The 8,142-nt window shown below is 37.3% G+C and overlaps 1 pseudogene; it reads right to left on the bottom strand.

Moving 5' to 3' along the window:
* Positions 1 to 213: 213 nt before the first annotated feature.
* LOC143405731 (ATP synthase F(0) complex subunit C2, mitochondrial pseudogene) lies at positions 214 to 777 on the bottom strand (annotated as a pseudogene).
* Positions 778 to 8,142: the final 7,365 nt, after the last annotated feature.

The following is an 8,142-nucleotide window of genomic DNA, read 5'->3' as shown; positions in this document are numbered from 1 at the left end:
ACTTAGCATGATATACTCCAGTTCCATCCATTTACCAGCAAATTCTATAAAGTCATTCTTTTTTATGACTGAGTAATACTCTATTGTATATATACACCACATTTTCTTTATCTATTCATCTATTGGAGGGCACCTAGTTTGACTAATTTGAACTGTCCTGCTATAAACATTGATGTGGCTGGTTCACTGTAGTATGCTGAGTTAAAATCTTTTTTATTTTTCCTTATTAAAACAGTATTTATTTGTCTTTCCTCTGTCAAACCCTGAGCCAACCACTTTCCCCAGATTGCCTGAGGAGGTATAGGAAAAAGAACATACAAGGCAGACAAGACACAGGAAAAAGAATGCAAGGTGGAAGTTGCTCTTATACATTGTGAAGAGGATGTGAAAGGCCACCATCAGGCAAAAGAGCCCTGTGGCCTCTGAGCAAAGCCCAGAATGGCACAGGAGAGGAAATGTTGCTTCAGAGAAGGCTTCCCAGCATAAGCAATAATAAGTCTTCCAATCCCAGCCTCAGCCCCAGAGCCAGCCACCTCAACTGTGACAGCCTCTGCCCAATGAACTTGGCTGCTATGTTCATGTCCCTTGAAACGGTGCTGGTTTGGACACTGCTATTAGAGATAAGTGAGGTCAGGGGATATGGTACTGCCCAGCTACTGAGGCTCTCATATATCAGCATCTCTGGTCGGTTCCCCTCTGCAGATGTGGTCAGCTCAGCAAGTGAGCAGTACTCCTGACCAAGAGGTGAGTAGAGAGTAACTTGGAGCAAGCATACATTGTCAGGAGATGAGGTCCATGGCAAGAGAGTTGCTCCCAGTGCAAAGAAGACAGAGAGGCTTAAATGTTTTTGGATTTATACAGATGAGTGGGATAGCTGGGTCATGTGATGGTTTCATTCCTAGATTTTTTAAAGAAATTTGGGAGTTTTAAAAATGCTTTTATTTCTACTATATTATCATATGCAGGGGCTCAGACCCAGGAAACAGATATGGGGATCCTGGGAGATGGAAGAAGATGCCAAAACTCAGGATTGTAGACTTGCTTTATTTAGAGTTGGTAACATCCTCCAGCTTCAGCTTTAACCTCAACTAGTTCCGTTTTAGCCCCTGTTTTAACCCTATTTAGCCCCTAAGTCTTTTCCATAGGCCCTTTTTATATGCAGGCTAAAGACAGCACACTGAAAACAGGTTACATCAGTAGGCGCATGCTCACAAGTTAATGTTTATGACCTGAGTCTACACACTGAATCAGAGTGTTGCTGTCCTTGACTAACCATGACATAGTTGGTTCCCAGCCCTGGCTACACACCAAAAACATAACATGGCGCTTTGGGACTCTGGCCAAGGGAGCCTAACTATAGCCCCAATACGTATCTTTGATAATAATTTTGAAATAACCAAATTTATGTTTTGCTTGATTTATTGAACCAATGTTTGTGCTTTCATCTAGAAGCCACCATGTCATGAGGATTTTCTCAGTGTTCCCTATAATTTTATTCTAAGGTTGTGTTATTCCTACCATCCCAAGTTAATCCAGGGTCATCGGTGAGTGGTTTCAGTTATCTGCTGTGACATGAGATCCCAGTAATCAAATCTACTTCTGCCCATGTCCCTATATGTTAGATGCAACACTCACTGCCATATCTAAATCCAAGTTTGATATGTATATAGAAACCTGGCTTAGCTAATTATGCCATATAAGAGAAATATTGGAAAATAAAGTTTAACAAATGGGAAGTAGAGTCATTTGAATAAATACATGAGAATGGTCATATATTTTGGTCATATATGTGACTTTATATTGCATACTAATGCCCACCAGTGATCTTCCACCATGAAGGAGGCAATAGCCATCCAGGTAAACAAAACTGAATTGGCCAGTTGACACAACCAGACTCTGTCATCGCTGACTATTTGTCATGATGTATAGATAAAAGAAGCATCCATAATGATAGTGATGGAGGCTATGCATGCACCATCAGCTTTGGCTCCTAATTTCCAAAGGCATGAAATCTCCAATCTTCCAGCAACAGAAAATATTGCTGAGTTCTGCATATGGTGCTGTCACTTGACAATAACAAGACACTTGATGACCAGCTGAATATAATTGATCCTTCCACCTTGGAAAAGACCATGATTCATTTTGATAAAAATAGACATATATTACATTTATGGGATTTGATTTTCCTTCCATTATCTGAAGGCCAATGAAACCTAAGATCCATCCCTCTACGATTCCATACAATATCATTTCAGACCAAAGGACCCACTTTATAGCAAAGTAACTGTGCAACTGAACCATTACACAAGATACACTCATTATGTTACATACTATATCATTCAGAAGCTACTGGTCAGACAGGGCAATGGAATGGCCTATTAAAGGCAAACAGCCTAAGTATCCATTACTTATAAATAGATTTTTTTAAATGTGGTATATATACATAATGGAATACTTTGGGGGCATTAAAAAGGATGAAATCCTGTCCTTTGGACAATGTGGAGGAACTAGAGGCTATTATGTTTAGTGAAATAAACAAAGCACAGAAAGATAACAATTGCACCATCTCACTACTATATGAAATCCAAAAAGGTTGATCTCATAGAAGTTGAGAGTGTAAAAGTTATGAAAGGCTGGGAAAAGTGGAGGATTGGGAGGGATGAGAAAACTTGGTCAATGAATACTAAGTTACTGTTAGGAGAAATAAGTTCTGGTGTTCTACTTCAGAGTAGGGTGAACATAAATGATGATAATGTACTATTTCAAAAGAAGCTAGAAGAAAAGTTTTTGAATATTTTCAGTGCAAAGAAATCATAAATGTTTGAAAAAAATAAATATACTTACCTGAATTTGAACATCTATAATGTACATATGTATCAAAACATCATGTTATCACATAAATATTCACAATTTTTGTGCTAATATTTTTAAAATGAAAACAATGCTTTAAAAAGAAAAAAAGCATAGCAAAAGTGCTATTTGGTGACTGCTGTGGTTTGGATATGGAGTGTCCTCTCCAAAGTTCTTACGTTAATGAAGGAATATTCAGAGGTGAGATGATTCGATTTTGAGAGCTTTAAACTAGCCCATCCTAGTTTGAATGGAGTGAGTGGTTGATAACTGTAGGCAGGTGAGGAATAGCTGGATGATGTGGGGCACTGAAGGGTTAATCTTCCCTACAGTTCTCTCTCTCTCTCTGTTCTCATTCTGTCTCTCTCTCATTCTCTGCTTCCAGGCTACCATGATTGGAATAGCTTTCCTCCACCTTGCCCTTCTGCCATGATGTTCTATCTCATTCCTGGCCCAGAGCAATGAAGTTGTCAAGACTATTTACTGAACCTCTCAACTATTAGCCAAAATAAACTCTTCCTCCTCTCTATTGTTCTTGTCAGGTGTTTTGATCGTAGCAATAAAAACCTCATACAGTAGTGGTAATTTACCATGACACCATTTCTCCAGCACATAGTGTTCACTCTAATTCAAATATCTTTTTATAAATCTGGTCCCTGATAAGTAGAACACATGAGTCCAGGAAACAAAGTATAGAAGCAGGATTAACTCCCTTTATCATCACTCTGGATGACTCACTTGGTGACTTCGGGCTTCCCATTCTTACAACTTTGGACTCCCTTCTCTCAAAAGGGAAACATCTCCACCAAGGTACACAGCAAGAGCTCTATAGAATTTTATAAACTAATGATTATGCCTTGTGTACTTTGTGTTCCTCTTGTAAGCAACCAGAAAGCAAAAAGTGGAGTTGACATATTGGCAGTAGTTATTGACTCTTTTGACCTGGAGAGGATAATATCTAAGGGACAGGGGTGTTTGTTTCATTCTCGCTTTATCACTTGGGCACATCTTGGTTCCCTTAGTCCATTGTTTCTTCAATAGCAGAACACCACATACTGAGCAATGTTTAAAGACTAGAAATTGATTTTCTCTCAGTTCTGGAGGCTGGGAAGTCCAATACCAAGGTGTAACAGCTTCAATATCGGGCGATATTGAAGTTCCTGCTTCCAAATTGTGCCTCTTACTGTATCATCACGTAGCAAATGGCAGAAAAACTAAAGAGAGCAGAAATTTAAACTAGTTCCCTCCAGCCTTTTCATAACACCATGATCTTTGCCCTCAGGTCTTAATGGCTTCCTGAAAGGCTCCACCTCTTAATATCAACACCATGTGGATGGAGTTTCAGCAGGAATTTTGGAGGAAAAAAACCACATTCGATCCCAAACATACCGCTCTTCTAGTTTGTGTTGTCAAGGGGAAAAGTTCATAACCTTTTCCTGAGAAGGACTTAGTGACTCGGGGCTTGGAAACCTCAGGGAGAGTAGTCAAGGTCACACAGGAGGAATCAAGAATTAACTTTTTCAGCGGTTGAGAGGGCTTCCAGAAGGCTTCCAAATGTCAGCCCTCTTCGGGCTCAAGAAAACTGCAAAACTGGAGGCCATCCTTTTTTCCAGTAGAAAACTGTTTCCAACATTTGACCACATGGAGTTATGAAGCTCATTTTCCTCACTCCAATTTAGGACAATGCTAAAATCTGTGCCAATCTAAGAAATTCCCATGAGGTGGCCTGAAGCCTCTACTGAGAGCATATCAGCATGTCTTCTGCCCAGTCCTGCCTCCTTAAACTCCTTTCCCTAGATGTTGAACCCAAGAGCATATCCTAATTAACATTCTTCCCTGAACTTGAAGCCCGAAGTCTGAGTTTTGTAGCCTACAACATGTTTATGGGAAGGGTACTGCCTCAGACATTGTTGGGAATGCCGCATACTATATAGTATAAATACTGTATTCCCTTTTAAATGTTTTAACTTTCTGAATTTCAAAGCATAGATGGCTTTGGAGTTTTGTGATAAGGGATTGTGGACCTTTACACGTCAAAAAAAATAGTTCTAACAGAAAATTAGTTCTAATAGATAATAGATTCCATAAAGATGAGAGTACAAATCTTCTATATTTATCTATGACCAACACTTCCTTGTGTTGTGACTTCATTCCTCCTTGCAAATATCAGCCTCCTTCCCTCTGTGATTGACTCAAGAATCTTTTTTAGATTCAGCTCTCAAAAAAAGTCCATCTTTCTTTCTACTGTAATATCACACACACACGTACGCATACACACCTTACATCTATCCTTAAATTTGAATAGTTTATAATTTTTCAAAGTGCATTTGTATACATGCCTGCTCATCAATATGTAAGTATCTCCCAAAGAATATCCTCCTCAAATTCTTCTATATGAAATGTAAACATAAGCAAATTATCCTATCAGCCCAAGATTATATAAAGTTTTCTCTTTGACAGAGTTATCTAAATTTCTTGGTGAGAGGACAGTAATCACTAAAATACTTTTAATTAATGACAAGGGTTATACATTTAATGTACATTTCTCAAAAGTGCTGTTTTCATGTAAATATAACAGATTTTTAAGAGATATCTGGCATGATAGCTCCATCAAGTGGTAAAATAGGCATGAAACATTAAGGTTATATTCTTAGTCCCCAAACGTCTTGTTTAATTTTCATACCAAAGTGTCTCTCAAAATGGATTCATAATCAAACATCTCCTTGCTTCCGAGCAGAACTTGGGTTATTTTTAATTTTGAAATTCTAATGATTTCATTTATGGACAGAGATAAACTTAAAGCTTTGTGGTAATGGAAATGGGAGGAGTCTCATTTTCCTACTACTTATATTTTGATTTCTTGAATGTCTTTACATTATCACTTGCTAGTGGAAATTGTTCCAGGTCCTCACTCACTTTTGGCCAGAAACACCAGTTCCTTGCCACAAGGGTTTCTCCATCTGGCTGCTCACAACATGGCACCCAGCTTCTTCAGAGCCACAGATTGGAGAGGAAGCAATAATAATGAAGGAAGAGCAAAATGAAAAATCAGTCTTTTCGTAACTGAATTTTAGAAGTGACACTGCATCACTTTTTCTGTATTCTCTGCTCATTGGAAATGAGTCTCTGTCCAGCCCCCACTGAAGCAGAGGGGAGGATTCTCCAGGTGGCAGGATCTTTGGGGCCTACTCAGAACTTCCCTTCCACAAGTTACTTTCCTGAGGTGGCTACTCAAACTCTGAAGTTCTCAAATCTTTATAAAAATTCAAAAACATCATTCACTCTCAGAAACTAATAATTTCATTATTAATAAGTTTATCTAGGTTTCAGGAACCATACTAAATGTTGACTATATATGTATTCATTAACTCTTGAATCCTTATAAATACTGTATTAGGTAGGCACTATTATTATTCCCATCTTACAGATGAAGTAACCAAGGCAAGAAAAGTTTAGTAATTTTCAGGACTTGAAACTCAGCAACCTAGCTCCAGTAAGAGGATAAGATTTAACACAATTTCTGTTTGCCGTACAACAGAAGCGTAAGTTGGAGATAAAGAATGTCCCTAAAATATAAGTAAAAACAGAATTCTAGTGATAATTATGATTTCCGTTATTCTAATGGATATGTTATGGAATACAAATACAGTGACCTAATTTCTGCCTCACCTGACAAGCCCCAGCTTAGTCTTGAATTTCAGCATAATTGTTAATAAACATTGTGAATGTGTAACTGATGTGATTCTGCAATTTGTATTTGGGGTAAAAATGGAAATGCATAACTCACTTGAATCAAATGTATGAAAGATGAAAAAAATAAAAATTAAAAAAAAAGATTCTTGCACACTCAAAAGTGTTCAGATTTGGATTACAAGTTATATAGTTCCCTTAAATATAAGACTATCAGAGTGTCCCAGTATGTCTGAGGAATATCACACACTTCATTATTTGAGAGAATTTACTTTTTCCACCATACCACTAAGTGATTGTGATGTGATCCTAAAGACTGACAATTACTGCTCTATATGGTTGCATTAGATAAAATCATTAAGTTACTACTTCAAATTACAATTATTTGGTCTCAGGAAGAGGGTCATTATTATTCTTGGCTTTAAGATTCATCTTCAAATTTCTTTACAATAAAGGATACATAGAAACACTTGGATGAAAATTGTAAAGACAGAAATGATTAAAAATAATAATGATGATATCACTGTGTATTCTTCATCAATAGTGAGCAATACAAATCACTTAATTAACTCTTACACATATGTACAGGCAGAAAATGTTAATTAAAATAACACTATGTTTTAGAACTTATCTATTATTTTGTCCTTTTTAAATGCAATCTATTTACCTGCAAATGCCATGATTTTATTCCCTTTTATTGCTGAGTAATATTTCATTGTGTATATATGCCGCATTTTTTTTATCCATTCATCTACTGAAGGACATCTAGGTTGGCTACACAGTTTAGCTATTGTGAATTGTGTTGCTATAAACATTGATGTGGCTGTGTCCCTGTAGTATGCTGTTTTTAAGTCCTTTGGGCATTTGCAGGTAAATGAATGGAGTTAGATAAGATAATGCTAAGTGAAGTTAGCCAATCCCACAAAACCAAATGCTGAATGTTTTCTTTGATGTAAGGAGGCTGATTCATAGTGGGGTAGGGAGAGGGAGCTTGGAAGGAATAGAAGAACTTTAGATAGGGCAGAGAGGTGGGAGGGGAAGGGAGGGAACAGGGGTTAATTAATGATGGTGGAATGTGATGATCATTACTATCCAAAGTATATGTATGAAGGCATGAATTGATGTGAATATACTATGTATACAACCAGAAAAAAAATGCAATCTAAAATGTGGTAATTTCATTATTTTTGTCAATAAAAAAATCCTAACCAAATAGACTCCAGTCTTTTGCCCCCCACACACCAAAAGAAGAAGAAGAAGAAGAAGAAGAAGAAGAAGAAGAAGAAGAGGAGGAGGAGGAGGAGGAGGAGGAGGAGGAGGAGGAGGAGGAGGAAAAAAGGAAGGAAGAGAAGGAGGAAGAGAAGAAAGAAGGAAGGAAATTTTGGGATAATTGTGTAAATTAAACTTAGTTATTAAGCATGTGAATGGCTATATTAGCAATAAAACATAAAACATTCATTTTTAGAACAGATAAAGGCTGGCTATTAAAAATTGCTGAAGGAGACACTACTCAGTAATATACCAAAAAGAGCTAAAAGTACATGTTAATTTCCAGGTGATAACCATTTCATTGAGAAAGGTTGTGCTTTGATCTTTAGCCAG

Source organism: Callospermophilus lateralis, chromosome 8 (assembly GCF_048772815.1).
Source record: "Callospermophilus lateralis isolate mCalLat2 chromosome 8, mCalLat2.hap1, whole genome shotgun sequence".
NCBI classification, from domain to species: Eukaryota; Metazoa; Chordata; class Mammalia; order Rodentia; family Sciuridae; genus Callospermophilus; species Callospermophilus lateralis.
The sequence above is the reverse complement of the archived record's forward strand: the minus strand, read 5'-3'. Positions and strand labels throughout refer to the sequence as shown.